The following is a 22,745-nucleotide window of genomic DNA, read 5'->3' as shown; positions in this document are numbered from 1 at the left end:
CCCGGCCAGGGAAGCGCGGGAGGCTGCGCAGTGAGGGCGCCGGTGGGTCTGCGCGCCCCGCCCGGGATGCGTGCGCATCGGCCAACGTGGGCCGCACCGGCGGTCAGCACTGCGGACAACTCCCGGGGGCGGGCGGGACGGCGGCGAAAGGCGCGAGCGGGTCGGGGTGAGCCACGCTGGAGAAAGGGGGTACCGATGGAGGGGAGGAATGGAAACCGGGAAAGCGAACGGAATATTGGTAGGTCGGCTTATCAAGACCTGACTGTGCGATTAACGGGACTAGGAGCCGCCGGTATGGGCATCACATAGGCTGGTTCTGTGTCCCCAGCTCCCCATTAGCTTGAGGAAAGGAGGCTAAGAGGGAGGTTCTGGAGGGACGTGTCCAAGATGCCACAGTGCGAGTGAGGTGGGAGTGCGGTTTGCAGTCCAGGCTGGAATGATTCTTCTGCAGGAGTCCTGGAGTGAGAAATATGGGGCAAGGGGGACAGAGAGCCGAGGAGCTGGGGTCAATGGGAATGGCTCAGAGGTCATCCACGGAGAGATGGCGGGTGGGCCTGGGGACCTGGCGGGAGTGGGTCTGAGCTATTTGCGCTTCTCCAGCGTGTGCCCTCAGCGGGGACATCTGTTACACTGCCTGACACAAGTAGGACCCAGAGTTCATAATGTGTAAGATAAATAGTGGGTGCCCAAGCACCGCATTAACACAGCCTTTGCTGAGATGGAATCTGCTGATGCATTAATTAATAGAATTAATACCTCTTCTAATTCCCTTTAAGGCTAAGGCACGTTTAGCCCAACTCCCAGAGCGAGGAAGCCGTGGTGTTGCTCCTTTTAAAAGAAACGGCCAAATGGTTTAAAATCACATCAGCATTTTTGTTGCAAGTACTGAAAGCTCTTTTCGTTTTGTTGCCAAAGTAATATATGCTCATTTTTAAAGTCAAGCAATACTGAGATGTACAACATAAAAAGACGACGTCCCCTGCTCATCCCCACCCCCACCCTGCCACACTGCCCGGGTGAGCACTTTTAACAGCCTGACGTCCACTTTCCTAACCACATGCACACACACACACACACCATTTACACAAACACTTCAAACTCCACGTGCAGCTCTGCCGTGTGATCCCTTCACGCAACCATCTGTCACAGACCTTAGCCCACTTGCACACACAGATTCCATTCTTCTGCATCACTGCCCAACAAGCCCCAATAGTGGTGACTCCACAATTCGCTATTCCTCTCTGGGTGGGCGAGCGTTAGCGTCCTCAGCCTCTGCTATTTCAAGTACTACTGAGAGAACATCCTTGTACGCGTACGCTTGTGCAGGTATTTCTTAGAAAAATTCTCAGAAAAGTAACGGCTGGGCCATGGGGTGTGCACGTTTTAAGTGTTGACAGAGAACCAGTTGCCAAACTGGTATCTAAGAACATACAAGTCCCATTCACGTCCGTGTTGCAGACACCCTCCCCAACACTGAGACAGGTCGGTTGCTTTCAAGTTCTGTCCGTCGTACGTGGAAAAACAATCTCCCTGATGTGTAAACGTGGGTCTCCTGGTCATCATGAGGTTGTGAGTCTCTTGTGCTTGTTACCATTTGTAATTTGTCTTCTGGGAATTGTCGTTCTGTCTGCAGCCCCTTCCAAGCACACGCTGAGGACCAGCCATATGTCTGTGGCAGCAGCCCTTCCCTTGGAGAACACACTTGGGGTTCTACTATTGAGTACCCCAAGTCAACCAAGGGGAGCCAGCCCACTTAGGAAATTCAGCCCCCACCTAACTCAGGCAAGAGTGGAAATGCCGCCCGTCCATTATCCAGAAGGCTGACTAATTTGAACACATCTGGGGGTATTACACTTGAGGCTTTGGCCAAAACAAAAGAGACTTTGCCAATTGAGAAGGAGGTGACCAATGGGAAAACTACAGAATAAATTGGAAAGATTAGTAAACATCCACCATTTTAAAAGGCACAAGACTCTGCATTTTTAGAGATGGGTTCTATTTAACCCTCAAAAGTCAGGGAATTAATTGCCTGTTATTGAAATCATTCTAATCTAAGAAAAACATACAGGGTCGGCCCGGTGGCTCAGGCGGTTGGAGCTCCATGCTCCTAACTCTGAAGGCTGCCGGTTCAATTCCCACATGGGCCAGTGGGCTCTCAACCACAAGGTTGCTGGTTCAACTCCTCGAGTCCTGCAAGGGATGGTGGGCAGCGCCCCCTGCAACTAAGATTGAACACGGCACCTTGAGCTGAACTGCCGCTGAGCTCCCAGATGGCTCAGTTGGTTGGAGCGTGTCCTCTCAACCACAAGGTTGTGGGTTCGACTCCCGCAAGGGATGGTGGGCTGTGCCCCCTGCAACTAGAAAACGGCAACGGGACCTGGAGCTGAGCTGCACCCTCCACAACTAAGACTGAAAGGACATCAACTTGACTTGGAAAAAAGTCCTGGAAGTGCACACTGTTCCCCAATAAAGTCCTGTTCCCCTTCCCCAATAAAATCTTAAAAAAAAAAAAAAAATACAGAAAACTCCCAAATTCATTTTTGAAAGTCAGCATTACATTAGTGCTAAAGCCTTTTTAGAATGGCAAGGGAAAGAAATAAGAAATTTTATTTACAAATATTCATGTAAAAATTTCAAAGAAAATATCAGCATATTTAATACAATATAATGTATTAAGAAGATAAGAAAACATGAACTAGTAGAATTTATTACAAATGCAAGAACAGCTTAGGAATTCAATCACCAATTTATTATACCAACAAATAAAGGAGGAAACCCCAGTTTTTTGTCAAGAGATAAAATGCATTTCATAAAATTGAATATCCATTCCTTTTTTATTTTTTTAAATTTATTGGGGTGACAATTGTTAGTAAAAATTACATAGATTTCAGGTGTACAATTATGTATTACGTCATCTATAAATCCCATTGTGTGTTCACCACCCAGAGTCAGTTCTCCTTCCATCACCATATATTTGATCCCCCCCATTCCTTTTTAAAAGAAGAAGCAAACTACCTTAATATGGTACAGACTGTCTAAAGACAACATCAAAAATCTGCACCTCTTCAAATCAGAAACAAGATGGAGTTCTCACTATTACAACTATTATTCACCATTGGTTTGGCAATTCTATCTAATGGAAAAAGTCAATAAAATAAAACAAACAGTACAGCTATGGGAAAAAGAGGTAAAATTATCTTTATTGTAGGATAATATGGTGATATGCATTGAGCACAAGACACCCTATAAAAATTAGAATTTGTGATAGAATTTTGTAAGACGACTAGATATAAGACAACATACCCTTTTTGTAGTAGCTGAAGTCAGGTTCCCTGGGAAAGACCCTGAGGCTGAAATTTACTGGCAGCGGGGCCGAGCGGAAGTTGAATGGTGGTGCCATTCAATGGGAGCTCTGAGAGTCGGATGTCCCTTGCAGATGTCCCTTAACAGCAAGATGTTAAGGGTTTAAGCAAAGAAACAGGCATGGTGGAGCCCCCACCCCCGAATGCGACCTTTGGAGTCGGGCCTTTCCAGAGGTAATCTCGTTAAAACTGAGGCCCTCCAGGTGGGCCCTAACCCAATATAACTGTGTCCTTACAAAAAGGAGACATGTGAAGACACACATGCAGACAGGTACAATGCCACGTGACGATGGAAGCAGTTAACAGAGTGATGCTTCTACAAACCACGGACAGCAAAGACCCCTGGCAACCAGCACAGTGGGGTACAGGCCTGGGGTGGGTCCCCACAGACAAGGGGACAGGCCTGGGGCGGGTGCCCCACAGACCAGAGGACAGGCCTGGGGCAGGTATCCCCACAGCCTGAGAAGGAGCCTACCCTGCTGACACCTTGACCACAGACTCCCAGCCTCTAGACCGTGAGAGAATAAATGTTTGCCATCCAGGCTGCCAGGTCAGAGGGACTTTGCTTCGGCATCCGAGGACACTGACCCATGAGGGACACAGCAACCTCAGCTAGGGGAGGCAAGGCCCCGAGATGGGACTCCAACTTGTGCCTTTCCTTCCCTGATGTCACACCCCAGCCCCATGGTGGAAGTGTCCCTGACATGGCAGGGGCCATCACCTGTCCCCCAGCAACCAGCAACGGGGCCCACTACCAGCAACGGGGCCACTGCCAGCTGACCCACTGGTGGTCAGTCTGGCCCCAAATCCTGTGTTAACATCTGCTTCCTGGGATCACCTCCAGGTCCAGCTTCTGAGAAACAGACACTGAGCTTTGAGATTTGTGGGCAAGAGTATTCAGGAACACGCAGAAGGGTCCTCTAGGGAACAAGATCTGTGAGCAGCCATGAGCAGCAAGATTGGGCTGGGAAGAACTTGTTGGGAACACTGAGGTGACAGAGAACAACCCAACCCCACAGCAATGGCCCTTCAGAGTGGTCCCAGACCGGGACAGGGCCTGAACCTTTGTACCCCCAAATTGGCCCATCACTGGATGGGAGCCAGGAGGGCCAAAACCTCGGAGGAGGTGGCTGTCATCTTCACGGCTCCGAATTCGCCAAGTGGGCCACAGCTGGTGGCTACTCGCAGGTGAGAGAGCAGGCATCTAGATCCTGGGGGACTGCAGGGGGCTCTTCAGCCCTGGCAACCAGCTGGACAGCTGGAAATGGAGCCGCACTCACACTGGCTGCAAAATCCATGAACTAGAGACGACCAGACTCAACGGGAGAGACACACAAAGCAGACAACAGGCAAGCGACTTCACTGAAAGACATAAAATGAGTCCATATGCACAGAGAAGCACTGAGCTTCTGGATGACATGTCCAACCGCCACTGAAATGCCATCCTTCCCAAAGAAATCTGCAGAGACGCTGTCATCCCAACCAAATGGCTCTCTCCAGTAACTCAATACAATTATTTTAAAGTTTGGTTACAAAGAACGCACACACAACGATTGCCAGGACCTTTTGCGAGTGTTAGGGTTTGCCATGAGGCCATGCTGACCTGGTCAACAAGGCCGCAGAGTGCAGCCCACGTGCTCCAAGACTGGGTGCCAGAGAAGGGGCCTCCCCGCCCTGACGGCCATAGGACAGGGCTCACCTCACCACGGTGCTGGCCCAGCTCACCGGCCATAGGAAAGAAAACACATTTCATCCTCTACCTCAAATCGATACTCAAACAAACGCAGTATGTTCTAAAAGGCCAAAGTACAAAGCAAAATTCTTAATAGAAAAAAATGTATGACTTCATTTGCATCATTTTAGGGGAGGGTGAACCATCTAAGCAAGACAGGAAGTCCAAGACATAAAGATTCAACCATATAAAACTTTAAAATACTCGATGGCAAAATAAAATATATTACTATCTAAGTCAAAAGACAAACAGCAGATGGAGGGAAAACACTTGCCAATCATGTAAACAGACACAGTTTAATTCTTCATATGCACAAACATTTCCAGCAAATTGGAAAGACAAAGGACAAATGGGTAATTCACAAAAGTGTAAGCGCAAGCGTGAATATAAAAGATGCTTGCACCCTCCAATGCTGAGAAGCTGCAAATCCAAACAAAAATGAAACACCAAAGCTTTAAACAGCCGATCACGTCTGCTCCTGGCGTGCAAAGACGGGAAGCCCCACGCAACGCTGGCGACGTCGATGCTGACCCTCCGGAAAGGAAACGCACAGCACCTGAGGAAAGCTGAGGCTGGGCATGTCCCTGGCCCGACTCGGTGGCTTCTCGAAGCTGCGGTTGCACAGAAACCCTTCACTCTGTAAGGACAGGTATGCAGGAATGTTTACTGCAACAGTTTGTACCAGCCCCAAATGGAAACAACCAGAATGTGTATAAACCAGGAGGAGCTGAATAAATTTTAGCGTCTCCTTGTGTTGGAAAACTCTACTCTGTGGAACAGAAGGAGTCGAGTCTGTGGGTACGGACTTGAAGGGTTATCTGTCACAGAATCAAATGAAAAAAGCAATTTGCAGCGTCATGTGTATAGTATTGTCACATTTTAGACATGTGAAGTCTGGCTATTTGAATACATGTGACAGCTGAGAAGGATCCTGCTGGCCGAGCTGCTCTCGCCTCGGGGACAGCAGACAGCAGGCTGCCTGGGCCCAGGTTGGTGTGTCTGACTTTGGAACACAGGTGTCTGATGCTGCTGAGATTTGAAAGAAAACTTCAGATGTTCAAGGCAGTCACCTGTCCCTTACTCAGGGCTGACAAGTGGCACAGCTCCCACCAGCGTCCTCAGGATGGAGCCAGGATGCTGCACTGGGATCCTGGATGGTGGGTGTGGAGCGAAGTCTGAGGGCACAGAGCCCCGGCCAGTAGCGCTGGGACCCTCACCCCAAGAAACCTGTCCCTCTTCATCTGCGTACTGCAATAATAGCTACCCCCGCCCGCCAGGTGCCCAGGTGCGAGCGGGGCAGGGCTGTTCTAAGGCCGACATGAGGTGGAGGGGTCCCGCCTTTCCCCTCCAGGAAATTGTCCTGATATCGGCTCCATTACACGCACTGGTCCTGCTCTCTGGGACCCCAGGACTGGGGGATGGGGACAGACTTCTACCTAAGCAAAGGTATCACGTCCTGTGGGTGCTACACAGCACGTGAGAGGGTGTGCTGGGTGGGCTGGGAGCTTTTCAGAGCGGACGGTTATAATTCCCTGAGTTACTTTGAATATGCTTTTTGTAAGCAATATTTTAGTTAGAATTGTTATTTGTTTCTATTCAGTCTGAGAATCTTTTAAACTTTGACATTTATTGCAATTTCTGATCAAATAAAATCTTCATATTTTCTATTTTGTTTGTTATTCCCCCCCTCACCTTATTTTAGAGAAAAGATCTGTCTTATTCCATTGTTCCTCAACTGGCTCTGAAATGTTTTTGTCAAACTTCCCACCTTCTCCTGACTGCCCACAGGCTTAGAAAACACTCCAGCTTGCATTTTCCTGAGAGCGAGTTGGGATCTACATGACCCCCAAACAAGACGAGACCAGTCTCCTCTCCTCTCCTCTCCCTCAGCCACCCATGGGGGTCCCACATGGGACCTTAGTTCCAAGTGTTAATATTTGTTTACAGTCAACACGTGTTTGGCTGTCACCATGTGCTGACATTTGGTACGTCCAACCCCACCTGGGAAATGGGACAGCAGCCCCAGGGCCCAGAGTGAGGCCGTGAGAACAAGTAGGTAATCCTCCCAGAACTCAGCGAGCGGCCGGACAGTGGCGGCAACAACTGCCATCCCCTCAGCTCCTGGGTCCCTCGCCCTCCTCCGACAGGCATCTTCTAGCAATTCCTTCAGAGAGTCGGGCCCGTTGGGAGCTAAACATCTTTGTTTTCTATTTGCAGTTAAATAACGGATTGTCTGAGGATTTCCCCTCAGACCTGGGAAGACTTTGCTGTCTTGTTGCTCCCAACACTGAGAAGACAGACAGGGGTGAGTCTGATCCAAGTTCCTTTTCAATAATCCAGTGTCCCCTCCCTTGACCCAACATCGGAAGCCTTTGGGATTTTCTCAGTGTCATCAGTGGTCACATTGCATGCCCATGTGTCAGGGGCAGTCTGCGGTCATTTGTATTTATCCTACCTGACACCTGGGGGCTCTCCCAGTGAGGCGATGCCTGAACTTAGCTCTTGAATCGGCCATGAAAAATTGCTCTTCCTGTTAACCCTGCCCCCCCTCCCCTTATTGTCTCCTCCTGGAATCCTGGGAAATGGTTACAGAAACTTCTAGATCTGTCCCCAATAAACCTTTCTCCACTGCAAACTCCAGCTCGTGCATTTCTTTTGGCCAGTGCGTGAGACAGACAAACCCAAATATTGGGGTCCCGTAACACCCCCAGCCCGTCGATTGGGACCTTTGGCTTGTTCTTAATGGTTTTCTGTTTGTTCCTAGGCCTCTCGTTGTTTCTCTGAAATGCCAGCTGTCCCATTTCTCCCTGAGGATGCCACTGGACTTGCCTTAGGCCCTCTCTGCTGTTCCATCATTTCTGCTTCTCTGTCCGCATGGAGCGTTACATCTCTGTGGAGGGGACTTTCCTGGGAAATTGGGGGATGCCTGGCTGTGAGGTCACCTCTGCAGAGGCACCTCCCCATGAGGGCACCTGCTGCGTTGTTTGCCATCACCCTTGGGGGCGACAAGGAACCTCTTTGACCAAACTTTAGTCAGGCCCCCCTTTTTTTTTTTTAATTTATTGGGGTGACAATTGTTAGTGAAATTACATAGATTTCAGGCGTACAGTTCTGTAATACATCCTCTATAAATCCCATTGTGTGTTCACCACCCAGAGTCAGTTCTCCTTCCATCACCATATATTTGATCCCCCTTACCCTCATCTACCACCCCCCACCCCTTTGCCCTCTGGAAACCACTAAAATATTGTCTGTGTCTATGAGTTTCTGTTTCTCATTTGTTTGTCTTGTTCTTTTGTTGTTTTTGGTTTATATACCACATATCAGAGAAATCATATGGTTCTCTGCTTTTTCTGTCTGACTTATTTCGCTTAGCATTACACTCTCAAGATCCATCCATGTTGTCACAAATGTTCCTATATCATCTTTTCTTACCGCCGAATAGTATTCCATTGTGTATATATACCACAACTTCTTCACCCATTCATCTATCGAAGGACATTTTGGTTGTTTCCATGTCTTGGCCACCGTAAACAAAGCTGCAATGAACATTGGAGCACATGTGTCTTTACGTATAAATGTTTTCAGATTTTTTGGGTAGATACCCAGGAGAGGGATTGCTGGGTCATATGGTAATTCTATTCCAGGCCCCTCTTTTTGAATAAGTCTCCTCCTGGGCCTGGCGAGTCCCGTTGGAGCACAGCGTCCAGCCTCCATAGCTCACCTGGTCCCTCTGGGTAATTTCCCGCTCACCCTGTGCCCTGCCCACTGTCTCCGTCCTATTCGGAGTTGAGCCCAGCCTCCCTCCCCATGGCCACGTCTGGAATAAAAGCCTCCTTGCTGGTTGAAGAGTGTCCAGTGCGATTTTTTTCTTTACAGGGGAAAGCTAACGCGTTGGAGAGGACCCTTCAGTCTGTCTTCAGTAAGAGCAGGGAGGGCAGGCCATGCTGGCTGGGGTTCTTTGCTGTGGGCTGGACCCGGGAGCTCCACATTCTCCCCAGGGTCACTGGATGCCAGGACGTGCCTTGTCTCTTTGAACTAAGACCCCACAGTCATTGATCCTAGTTTAGGGCAGACCCTTGTTCCTTGCAGCCTGACCCAAAGTGCGGGGCACTGCCCAGATGAGAAAGCTGCACACACGCGTGTGGACTGATTTTTTAAGAGGTGAAGGAAATCATTTGTACAGTATGGAGGGAAGGCTTCAGGGAAGGTGGAGGCTGAAGACAGTCAGAGCAGCAGGCGTTCACCAGCAAAGAGCGGCGGGGCAGCGTGTGGAAAGGCTGAGATGCGGGAGAAGCAGCCCAGCACGCCCTGCACCGGGAGGGGAGGGGTCTGGGCCCTGCCTGCGCCCGCTGGACCAGGTCCTGAACATGCCTTGGTAGATTACCGGGGTGCTCTGCACCCCGAGAAAGGCCCTCTCTCTACCCAGGGGCCAGATGACCCCACTCACTATTCTTAGAACTCTGCAGCCACAGAAGGAAAGTGGCAACAGTCTCCAGTTGGAGAGCATCTGCCTCTGGGAGGGTAAGAGCACAGGGCATGCCAGGCTGGAGAACTTCTGCGCTTAATTTGACACTTCCCTTTTTAAAAGAGAAAATTTATATCCCAGGAAACCAAGAGAAGAACCAGAAATAAAAAACTGTCATGCCCTACCGTTAGAAGGCCAATTGCAAGGCATCAAATTGTGCACATAGGCAGAGAAATTGTTCCTGAAAAAGTGCAAATTGCTACTTTGTTGCATGTAAATGAACCGCTAATTGCTTTTTGCAAACAATATTTATGCAAATGGCCCCACACTCCCTGAAGCTGCACAGATATGCACTCACATTTACACTTGTCACCACCCCTCCTTTCATCTCTGAAGCAGAACGACAGATGCCAGCGGGAGCCCCTCCCACACCTTGCTGCCTTCCTCCTTGTGTCCTGCGGGGGCCCCTCTCAGCCCCTCTTGCTGCCTCTTCCCCATCATCTCCACCCACGGCTCCCGAAGGGAGGCAAATGTCCCTGAGTCCTGCCTTCCTGTTCTCAGATCTCCTCTGTCCCCACGAGTGTAAGTCACTCACCCTGCAGTCAAAGCAATGACACCGGCTCCATCAGCAAGGTCAGCACACAACCTAGGAACGTGGGACACTTTCCGAGGCACATACACTTCATCTACTAGGTAAAGGCTTTCTAAAAATCAATGAGAGAGAAGGGCCCACAAATCAGGAGAAGAAAATAGTCAAGCAAGATGAATAGTTATAGAAAATAAATTCAACAGATTCTTAAACAAGTGAAAAGGTTAAGATCACTCACAATCAAGAAATGTACATGAAAACTTCCCCAAGCGTCTGCCATAAAAAACAATGACATCCTACCATGTGCAACAACATGGGTGGACCTAGAGGATATTATGCTAAGCGAAGTAAGTCAGACAGAGAAACACAAACACCATGTGCTCTCACTTATATGTAGACTCTAAAGAACAGAATAAACAAGCAAACAGAACAGGAATAGACTCATAGATACAGAGAACAAACTGATGGTTGCCAGACAGAAGGGCAGTTGGGGGATGGGGGAGAAGGTGAAGGGATTAGACCAGGGGTGTCCAAACTGCGGCCCATGATCCATTGTTAATTGGCCTGCAGCAAATTCCAAAAATATATTTAGTTTACTTAAATAAACCAGGTGAGGCAATACGTACTTCACCTCGAGTGAGTGGCCCGGCTGTTTGTGTATTTTGCCGCATATGGCCCTTGGTGAAAAACGTTGAAAAAAGTTTGGACACCCCTGGATTAGAAAGTACAAGTCGGTAGTCACAATATAGTCATGGGGATGTGAAATACAGCTTGGGAAATATAATTAATAATGTTGTAAAGATTATGTGGGGTGTCAGATGGGCACTGGACTTATGGGGGGATCACTTTATGGACAGTGTAGCTGCCTGACCCCTGCGCTGTACCCCTGAAGCTGATGTAGAACAATACTGAATGTCAACTATAATTACATATGTGTATGAGGTGTGATCAAACAATACAGTCAATTATTAAATTTTAAAAAATACTACAGTAAAATACACATTGCCATTAATCCCCCTCAAAAGACTCCCCCTTGCTTCAAACACACTCAACCCATTATTCTTGCCACTTTCTTTTTTTTTTTTTTAATTGGGGAAGGGGAACAGGACTTTATTGGGGAACAGTGTGTACTTCCAGGCCTTTTTTCCAAGTCAAGTTGTTGTCCTTTCGATCTTAGTTGTGGAGGGCGCAGCTCAGCTCCAGGTCCAGTTGCCGTTTTCCAGTTGCAGGGGGCACAGCCCACCATCCCTCGTGGGAGTCGAACCGGCAACCTTGTGGTTGAGAGGACGCGCTCCAACCAACTGAGCCACCGGGAGCTCAGCGGCAGCTCAGCTCAAGGTGCTGTGTTCAATCTTAGTTGCAGGGGGCAGAGCCCACCATCCCTTGCGGGACTCGAGGAATTGAACTTGCAACCTTGTGGTTGAGAGCCCACTGGCCCATGTGGGAATCGAACCGGCAGCCTTCGGAGTTAGGAGCATGGAGCTCTAACCAACCACCTGAGCCACCGGGCCAGCCCCATATTCTTGCCACTTTCTGAAGCAGTTCTGGAAGTCCTCTTTCATGCGTGTCTTTAGTTGTTGTAGCTGCCTCAATGTCCTGAATCATTTTGACTTTGGGGAAGAGCCAGAAATCACACGGAGCCAGATCTGGTGAATAAGGTGGATGAGGACACACCATAATGTTTTCATTTCACAGAAATTGCCGTTACCAGAAGTGATGTGTGACACAGAACATTGTCATGATGGAGGATGATTTACAGCACACTTTAAAACACACCTTCTCCCAAACGTAGCTCACACCCAACTGACTGCACTGAACAAGTTGAAACTTGTCACACACTGTTACTAAGGGTCAACATGCCACTTCCCATATGAAGATCCTGCCTTTCTGTTGGATGGCACTCGGCAGCAGCATTCACTGTATTTTGCGATCACAATGGAAAGGCTCCGTGTCTCACATTGCTTCTGGTACAGCAATTTCTGTCAAATAAAAACATTACAGTGTGTCCTCATCCACCTTATTCACTGAACCTGGGACTGTGTGACTTCTGGCTCTTCCCTAAAGTCAAAATTATCCAGGGCATTGATGAAGCCATGACAGTGCAACTAAAGACGCTCACAAAAGAGGACTTCCAGAACAGCTTCAGAAAGGGGCAAGAATGACGGGATAAGTGTGTTCAGAGTGAGGGGGAGTATTCTGAGGGGGATTAATGGCAATGTGTCTTTTACTGTAATTTTTTTTTTTAATTTAAACATTCGCTGTATTATTTGGTCACACCTCATATTATAAAGTTGCACACCTGAAATTTATATCATGTCATTAACCAGTGTCACCCCAATACATTTAATTAAAGTTAAAAAAAAAAAAATTACAAAAAATGATGCCTGAAAGGCAGCCTTGGAGGTTAAGATGGTGAAATACCCAGGCGAGAGGAGCCCAGGTTTACCTCCCTAGCTCTGTGCTAAGATGTTAAAATGGGATAAAACCCAGAGCTACTTCATCCCATCCCAAAGGGTTGAAACCAGGGACCTTCCCTTCTCTCAGAGAGAATCTGTCTACATTTAAAAGATCAGGTTTCTCTCCCTCTGTCCCATGGAGTTGTTGAGGGGGGACAGTTATAGCAGTTCCTCAATAAAGATTCATAATCTTGGAGTCCTCTTCCAGGGGCACAAAGCCCCTTTTCACACAGGCAGGGCTCGCGTTGCCCCAGGTAGAGAATGGACTACAGGAACCAATGCTGACATTGTCTGTAAACAAGTCATTGGGAGAGATCCAAGATGGCAGGGTAGATAAACGCTGTGCCCATGTCCTTCTGTGAACACATTAAAATTACAGCTAAATTATAGAACAAGCCACCTGGAGAACCATCTGAAGTCTGGCTGAACAGAAGGTTTACAACTAAGAATATAAGGAAGAAGCTATATTGAGACTGGTAAACGGGGCAGAGACACAAAATGGTCCCCACACCTGCGTGTGGAGGTTGAGAATCAGAAGGGATATCTCGGCTGCAGAGTTTCCCCCTGGAGGAGCAACGGACCCCAGTCCCACACCAGTCTCCCCAGCCCAGAGTACTGCTGCCTGGAAAAAGAGACCCCACAGCATCTGGCTGTGAAAAACAGTGGGGATTCTGACCATCCGGGTGGGACATAAGACTGCGGGAAACCCAGACATCCTCTTAAACGGCCAGCTTGCAGACACTCACCTGGGGCTCCAGCAGAGGGATGGTGACTTGGGGGTTGTTGGAGACATATGGGGTCAGACAGAGGTGTGTGGCTTCAGGCGAAGGCTGGGGGACAGTCACCATTTTCCCTGTGAGGAGACCCTCCTCTGGTGCAGTCAATAGGCGGGTGCCATCTATTGTGTATCGAGCCCACCCTCTACGCTTACAACCAAATCTGAATCTGATTGGCCTGGTCAGTTCCACTGCTCTGCCCTGTGGACTCACTGGGACCCCGCACTACCCAACTCCCCCAATGCCAGAGACACTTTCTCGTGAGAAGCCAGACTCACATGGCACTCTTTCTGGAAAACTATCAGAGTCCACAGGACCCAGGTGGGTGGCAACTGGCCTCGGTGTGCTCTGAGTAGCTCCAGGCTCAGCACTGGCACCAAACCAGAGTCTACATTAACCTGGTGACCACAGTTCTTTTCACTCTAGTGATTCTTTGAGACCCTGCTTCACCCAACTTGTATACCACATGAGGCTCTATCAATGCTGAACCTTATGGGAGCTGGCAGGTGGCATCAGGCCTGCAGGTGTCCTAGCTTTTTACAAAGCTAGGCCAGGTACTGGGGCTGCCATCTGCATGATTCACAGCGTGACCTCTCCTACATGCCTCCAGGGTTAGCACAGGCAGTAAACAATCATGGATTGCTTTGTAGCTCCTACCAGGTAGTCTGCAGTCAGTTACAGAAGGTGGCTGACCTGGGCCTGCACCAGAGCTCATCTCAAGAAGCCCCAGAACCAACATACTTGGAGGTCAGCTTCAGACCACAGCAGAGCAACACCCAACTAGCCCCACAAGTGGCACACCCAAAGGCAGTCTCAACAGGCACCAGAGCCCACTGGGGTGAATCCCACTCTGTGGGGGTACGTCCCCCGCACAGCAGCCTGTAAGCTATGGACGTGGCCAATGCCTAGGGCCAATCAGCCTGAGGGTCAATCCCATCCACTGACATGCCAATAGCAATCAAGGCTCAACTATAACAGGAGGGCACACACAAGGGACACTCCCGGAGCACTCAGAGCAGGTGAGCAGGGAGACTGTGCCTGGGCCCTACAGGGCACCAACTACATAAGGCTACCTGGCCAAGACTGGGAGATATAGCAGATCTATCTAATACATAGAAATAAACACAGGAGGGAAGCCAAAATGAGGAAACAAAGAAATACATCCCAAATGAAAGGACAGAAGAAAACTCCGGAAAAAGAACTAAACAAAATGGAGGCAAGCAACCTACCAGATACAGAGTTCAAAACAATAGTTATAAAGATGCTCAAGGAACTTAGTGAGAAGTTCAAGAGAGAGATAGCCAGCATTAAAAAAAGACATAGATACCATTAAAAAGAACCAGTCAGAAGTGAAGAAAGCAATAACTGAAATGAAGAATGCATTAGAAGGAATCACCAGCAGACTAGATGAAGCACAGGATCAAATCAGTGATTTGGAAGAGAAGGTAGCAGAAAACATCCAACTGGAACAGCAAAAGAAAAAATATTTTTTTTAAAATGAGGATAGTTTAAGGGGCCTCTGGGACAACACCAAGTGTAACCACATTCAAATATAGGGGTAACAGAAGGAGAAGAGAGAAAGCAAGGAATTGAGAACCTATTTGAAGAAATAATGACTGACAACTTTCCTAACCTGGTGAAGGAAATAGACATACAAGCCCAGGAAGTGCAGAGAGTCCCAAACAAGATGAACCCAAACAGGCCCACACCAAGACACTTTATAATTAAAATGCCAAAGGCTAAAGGCAAAGAAAGAATCTTAAAAGCAGCAAGAGAAAGGCACTGACTTACCTACAAGGAAACTCCTATAAGACTGTCAGCTGATTTCTCAACAGAAACTTTGCAGGCAAGAAGGGTTTGGCAGGAAATATTCAAAGTGCTGAAAAGCAAGGACCAACAACCAAGATTACTCTACCCAGCACAGCTATCATTTAGAATCAAAGGAAAGATAAAGAGCTTCCAGACAAGAAAAAGCTAAAGGGGTGTACCACCACCAAACCAGTATTTCAACGAATCTTAGAAGGATTTAAGATGAAAAAAATATATCAATAATATGAATAATAAAATGGCAATAGTTACATATCTATGAACAATTACTTTCAATGTAAATGGCCTAATGCTCCAATCAAAAGACATAGGAGGGCTGAATGGATAAGAAAACAAAACCCTTACATATGCTGCTACAAGAGACTCACTTCAGATCGAAAGGCACACACAGACTGAAAGTAAAGGGATGAGGAAAAGATATTTCATGAAAATGGAAACAGACAAAAAAGCTAGGGTAGCAATACTTATACCAGACAAAATAGACTTTAAAACAAAGGCTATAACGAAAGACGAAGAAGGACCCAGTAATCCCACTTCAGGGTATTTATCTGAAGAAACCCAAATGCTACTTCGAGGGGACGTGTGCATCCATATGTTCATCGCAGCATTGTTTACATGGCCAAGATGTGGAGGCAGCCTGGGTGTCTGTTGATGGATCAATGAATAAACAGGAGGTGGGACATATACAATGGAATATTGCTCGTCCAGGGAAGGGCATGGGTTCTCGCCATCTGCAGCGGCATGGATGGACCTGGAGGGAATTGTGCTGAGTGGAGTATGTCAGACAGAGAAAGACAGATGCAATGTGATTTTGTTTATATATGGAATCTAAAGAACAAACTAAATAAACAAAACAGAAACAAACTCACAAATACAAAGAACACTTTGATGGCTGTCAGATGAAAGGGGGTTTGGGGGTGTGGGTGAAAAAGGGGAAGGGATTAAGAAACACAAATTGGTAGTTACAAAATAGTCACGGGGATGTAAAGTACAGCACAGGGAATACAGTCATTGATATGGTAATAACTATGTATAGTGCCAGGTGGGTACTAGACTAGTCAGGGGGATCACTTCTTAAATTGTATAAATATCTAACCACTATGCTGTACACATGAAATTAATATTAAATAATACTGAATGCCAACTGTAATTGAAAAATTAAAAGGGGCAAAAGGTGACGGGGAATGAGAAGTTCAAATCTCCATGACAAATAAGTCACGGGGATGTAACGTGCAGCATGGGGAATATAGTCAATAACATTGTGACAGCTGGGATGGTGTCAGATGGCTGCTGGATTTATCAGGTGATCACTTCTTTAGGTACATAAATGTTGAATAATTATGATGTACCCCTGAAACTAATATAATATTGTTTGTTAGCTATGTTTTAATAAAAATCTTTTAAAAATATTATTGGCCTTCCTCTAACCCAGAGACCCCATGCTTCCTTTCAGGATGAAACAACTAAGTATAAAATCAGGAATGTATCGTATTCACTCAAAGTGCGCTTCAAGTGTCAAGGCTGTAGAAACAGGTCCAAATGGAAAAGAACATGGAACCATGGGGCCACCTTGAGGAATCTTCTGGGAGATTACCTTCAGGCAACGCAAATGATGACAAGACTTCAGCAAAAGGACTAAGGTTGGGGAGGAGGGCAGGAAACTACTAATATTACGAGTTGTGACACAGTAACAAAATGCCACTTTGCAAATCGGAGGGCAAGAGGGAAGCAGCAGAATGCAGAATCAGCTCATTGGCTGTGGCACAGGCGGGAGTCAGTTCCATTAAAAACTGACAACCCGACACTGAAAGTTTAAATCAGAAAACAGGAAACTAAGAGCACATAAAAAGCTTAAGTTCAGAGGTAACTGTGAGAATAAAAATGCAAACTCTTAAAAAACAACAAAAAGAGCTGACAACACATCATGTATCAAATGTGAAAACACGCACATAATTATAAAACATTATAACAGCTGACAAACACGCAAGTCATATTAATAAATGCTGGTGGGGTTGACTCATCTATTAAAAGAAAAAACTTTCAATTTGGCTACAAGCCATATCTAGCTATGAGCTGTGCCCAAGAGTCACGTAAGATGCAGTGACCCAGAAGCTGACACTGAAGAGGTTGATTAAATGAAAGGTACACTGGGCATGTGGAAGCCATAGGAAAGTGGTGGGAATCATGACATCAAAGCAGAAGTCGAGGGGCGGCCGGATGGCTCAGTTGGTTAGAGCATGAGCTCTGAACAACAGGGTTGCCGGTTCGATTCCCGCATGGGCCAGTGAGCTGCACCCACCACAACTAGATTGAAGGCAACGAGCTGCCGCTGAGCTTCCAGAGGGGCGGCTAGATGGCTCAGTTGGTTAGAGTGCGAGCTCTCAACAACAAGGTTGCTGGTTCAATTCCCACATGGGATGGTGGGCTGCGCCCCCTGCAACTAAGATTGAAAACAGTAACTGGACTTGGAGCTGAGCTGTGCCCTCTACAACTAGATTGAAGGACAATGACTTGGAGCTGATAGGCCCTGGAGAAACACACTGTTCCCGAATATTCCCCAATAAAAAAAAAATTTTTTTTTTAAAGTAGATGTGGAGATGGAAAACCTGAAACCTGGCAAAGAAGGACTTTTTAACGCAGAAAGACACAATTCCCAACAAAAATACAAGTTATGCAACAAATAACACAGCAGCCACCTTATGAAGCAAAAACTTGAAATTACAAGGAGTCACAGATACGTGACAGGACATGTCACCACAGCCCAATAGAACAAGACAGATCTCAAGTGAACAAGAATGAAGGAATGTGTGTCAGATCAGGTCCTCCAGGATGCAGGCAGGAGATGAAGTCAGGAATACAGGAGGTGTAGTGGGGGGCACCTGCTAAAGACAATGAGGGGATCCAGCATTGGACAGGAAGGGCCTCAGACTGGGAGACATCACATACCTGTCCTACCACCTGTCCGGAGTTGCAAAGCAAAGGCTGCACTCCAGAGGCGTCACATGGCAGGCAACACTGGCCAGGTCCCAGCACCCCATCTGGACCGCCATTATCAGGGCACCCGGGAGGAATACGGCTTCGGCTCAAACACACAGTAGGTCCCAAAGCACTGCAGCTGGAGGCCATGAGGCAGCTGCTCTCCTCACAGCTGAGCCACAAGCTCTTTCTGGAAGGGAGGTCTGGGTGACACACTCCACACTGTCACATAAGAATACAGAACACCTAACCACATGACCAATAGGCAGAGCTTGTAGATACATGAACACATGTGCACTCTCACACACATGCACGTGTATACACACACACACACACACACTTTAAGCCTGGAGAACACCAAATGCAGTTTCTCAATCATGCATAGAACAGTCACAAAAGTTTATCATACACCAGGTCACAAAAAGTTGATTAATGTTGCAATCAACTATCTCTAATCACAACATAATAAAACTAGAAATCACTGACAATTTTTTTTAATTGCATTCCACCTGGAAAATTTGTTTTGAAATTTATTTAAACAATTCTTTGCTGAAAGTGGAAATAGAAACTGAAATTACTTTCTTTTAAAAATAATGATAGTGAAAGTACTACATATTAGGCTGTATGGGATATATTTAAAGCAGTGATCAAAGGAAAATTCATAACTCTGAACACTTTTATCAGTAAACATGAAAGAATGAGGAGAGGAATAAAATTCCCAGCTCAAATAACTAGAAAAAGAACCACAGAATAAACCAAAAGGCCTCTCAATGAATGAAATAATAAAGATAAAAGTAGAAATTAATGAGGTAGAGAATAGAAAAACCCTTGACCTAATAAATCAAAATCCTGAATTTTTTAATTAACAAAATAGGCAAACTGCTAACTAACCTGATCATAAAAAAGGAGAAAGTTCAAATACACAAAATAAGAAATGACAAGAAAATAACAACTGGAGCAGAAAAAATGCTTAAAATCATGGGACCAGTTTGCAGACATTTCTGCAAATAAAATTTAAAACCTTGATGCTATGGGTTAAATTCTGTCCCCAGTCAAAAAAAAAGGGGGGGGGATTTGTTGACCTCCAGTACCCCAAAATGTTACGTTATTTGAAAATAGAGTTTTTGCAGATGTATTTAGTTAAGGTAAGGTCACCTTAACTCACCTTCTCTCATCAGATGGAGTAGGGTGAGCCCTAATCCAACATGACTGGGGTCCTTCTAAGAAGAGGGGAATTTGGACACAAAAACACACACAGGGAAGATGCCACATGAAGACAGAGGCAGAGACAGGAGTGATGCATCTACCATAACAAAAGACCACAGACTGGGGGCTTAAACAATAGAAATGTGTTTTCTCAGAGTTCTGGAGGCTGGAAGAGCAAGATAAAGGTGTGGGCAGGTTTGGTTTCTCCTAGGCCTCTATCCTTGGAGAGCAGGTGGCTGTCTTCTTGCACTGTCCTTGTACAACCTTACTCTGTGTGTGCACACACATCCCTGGTATCTCTTCCTCTTCTTATAAGGACACCAGCCATATTGGATCAGGGCCCATCCTAATGGCCTCATTTTAACTTAGTCAAAGATCCTATCTACAAATAAGCACATTCTGAAGTGCTAGGGATTGGGACTTCAACATATGGATTTTAAGGGGACATGACTCAACCCACAAGAGCAGATAACCTACAATGGGACTACAATTAAACTAACAGCAAGATTTCTCAACCAGGAGAGAGTGGGGAGATGTCTTCACATCACTGAGAGGACATATGTGTCAACTTAGAATTTTATACCCAGCCAAATCACCGGTTGGGGAGACTATAGAAAAACCTTTCAACAAGCAAAAACTAGAAAGTTAACGTTCACATTTCCTCCCTGAAAGAATCACTAAAGGAGAGTCTTCAGAGAGAGAAAAAAAAATTAAACCAGAGAAAAGGGTGAGATCCCAGAAACAATGGTGGGCCAAAGGACAAAACATGTATATGAATCGAAACAAGATTGTTATTTAATAGTAATAATGACCAATTTTATGATATAAAAATTATTTTAAAAATAGCTCTGAATAACATGTAAAACAAAACAGTAGAATTGGAGTTAAAACACCCTAAAATCCTTTTAATATTCTAGAGGACCATGGAGATTTTTACTGAATTTAGATTGTGTTAAGCCAAGTACACATGTTTTAAAAGTCTTGAGTAACTAGTAGTAAAAGAATAGAAAGAGGGGCAGGCCAGTTGGCTCAGTTGGTTAGAGCGCAGTGCCGCAGTGCTCATAACACCCAGGTCACCGGTTCAGTTCCCACATGGGCCAGAGAGCTGTGCCCTCCACAACTAGATTGAAAACGTCTCCACAACTAGATTGGAAAAAACAAACAAACAATGACTTAACTTGGCGCTGAGCTGTGCCCCCCCACAACCAGAATGAAATAAAAAACAGCGACTTGACTTGGAACTGATGGGTCCTGAAAAACACACTGTTCCCCAATATTCCCCAATAAAAATTAAAAAAAAAAAAGAATAGAAAGAGAATCTCAATAGAAACTAAAACATCCCCACTCTGAGAAAGAAGAAAAAACAATAAATAAAAATTCATCAAGGAGATGAAGGAGAAAAGGAGGGGGAGAGAAGCAAAGAAAAAGTCACAAGAAACAGAAATCACAAAATAAAATTGTAGAGATAAATCAAAATGTGTCAATAAATGTAAATGAACTTCACCTGAAATCTATGTAATTTTACTAACAATTGTCACCCCAATAAATTTTTAAAAAATGTAAATGAACTGAACTTGCAGCTAAAATGGAGACTGACAAAATCAAACCTAGCTGGATACTCTGAAAAGAGACACTCACAAAATGTAGTTTCAAAAAGGAAGAAAAAATAAATTTAGCAAATATTAATTTATTTTCTTACAGTTTATAAAGCTTTATTAATATCAGGCAAAATAAATTTCAAAGGGGGCTCAGGTGGTTGGAGCTCCGTGCTCCTAATGCTGAAGGTTGCCGGTTCGATTCTCACATGGGCCAGTGGGCTCTCAACCACAATGTTGCAGGCCTTGACTCCCTTCCTCGACTCCCACAAGGGATGGTGGGCAGCGCCCCCTGCAACTAGCAATGGCAACTGGACCTGGAGCTGAGCTGCGCCCTCCACAACTAAGATTGAAAGAACAACTTGACTTGGAAAAAGTCCTGCAAGTACACACTGTTCCCCAATAAAGTCCTGTTCCCCTTCCCTGTTCCCCAATAAAGTCTTTAAAAAAAATAGATTTCAAGGAAAAGGCATTAGTAAGGATTAAAAGAATTATTATAGAATGGTGAGCACAGCCTCAAATATAATATATACACATATATATATATATATATATATTCAAAAATGTACAGTAGTACCATGAAGAATTGACAGAGTGGGAAACTTTAATGTAACTCAGTGACTGACTATCATAAACTCTAATAGGAATCAGAGCGAAGTGAAAAGCCTGATTAGGCACGTCGTCTGATGAGGGGCAGCTAAGCGATACTTAAGGGGAAATACGTCACCAAAAACTTCAAATGCTATAATAGATGAATAATTCAAATTCATGAGTTAAGAATCCAACTCAAGAAGTAGAAAAATAATAAAGCATAAACTTTAAAAAGTAAAAGAAGGAAACCACAAAGGTATGAACAGCAATCAACGGGATACAGAACAAAGAATCAAGAAATAGAAACAACAAACCAAAAACTGGATTTTCAGATAAACCAGACAGGCCTCTCTGTTGTTCCCACTGCTCCCCACAAGTTTTGATAAGCAGTTAATGTTCAGATCCGTGGACCCTGAGAAAGAAGGTGTCTATCAAGAAGGGCTCCTGGCGGCTCACTGGGCTCAAATTTAAAAACAGAACTGTGGCGACAGAGCCAGGAGTGCAGTTTCCAGGCCCTCGGCCTCAGTTGGAAAGGTGCTGGCTCAGGTAGTAAATGGCCATCAACTGTGATTGCATGGCCATCAGCTGTGGCTAGTTGGCCGTCAGCTGTAACCAGTGAGCCATTGGCCACTAATATAACTGCTGTGGCTACGCTAGCAGCAAATGGGGGCTAGCAAGAAGATGGTGGCTGAGCTAGCAAGAGCGGATTGCAGCTAGCACGTGAGGTTGGTTGGTTGGCAGAGAAGCGGACGGCAGGTTGCAGACAGTGTAGCTCTTGCTTCCTGTGTCTCCAACCCAGCCGCCAGTGAGACTATAGTGGTATGACTCCCCTATCTGTGGCTCCGTGGGTGTTCCTTTTTGACCTCACCATGTCCTGCGTTCTTATGTGGGGAGCGGGAGCTGAGACCCTGCATGCCACCCTGCACAAGAGCCCAGCGGCCATTTCTATACAGGGGCCCCTCATGCAAACCCCACTTCAGGGAGAACCCTGCACTGAACTGTCTGCCTGCACTGTGCTCCTGCTGGCTGAGCCAGCCCTTATAAAAGGGTTCCTGGAATTGTATTTCAACCAATAGGATTGAGACTTTCTCCATCCAATCAGAGCTGCACAGCTATCTTCCCCCCACCCTCCACCCCATCAGCATCTTCACTGACCAATAAGAGTGG

At 46.1% G+C, this 22,745-nt stretch overlaps 1 long non-coding RNA gene across 1 annotated transcript; it reads left to right on the top strand.

The window, feature by feature from the left end:
* Positions 1 to 99: 99 nt before the first annotated feature.
* LOC109455560 (uncharacterized) lies at positions 100 to 9,017 on the top strand. The gene is made up of 3 exons (XR_002138673.2): positions 100 to 238; positions 7,312 to 7,399; positions 7,859 to 9,017. It is a non-coding gene; the product is annotated as an uncharacterized LOC109455560 (long non-coding RNA).
* The last annotated feature ends 13,728 nt before the right edge of the window (positions 9,018 to 22,745 follow it).

The sequence above is a fragment of the Rhinolophus sinicus genome, linkage group LG03 (assembly GCF_036562045.2).
Source record: "Rhinolophus sinicus isolate RSC01 linkage group LG03, ASM3656204v1, whole genome shotgun sequence".
Taxonomy (NCBI): domain Eukaryota; kingdom Metazoa; phylum Chordata; class Mammalia; order Chiroptera; family Rhinolophidae; genus Rhinolophus; species Rhinolophus sinicus.
This window is presented reverse-complemented; position numbering and strand designations above follow the sequence as displayed.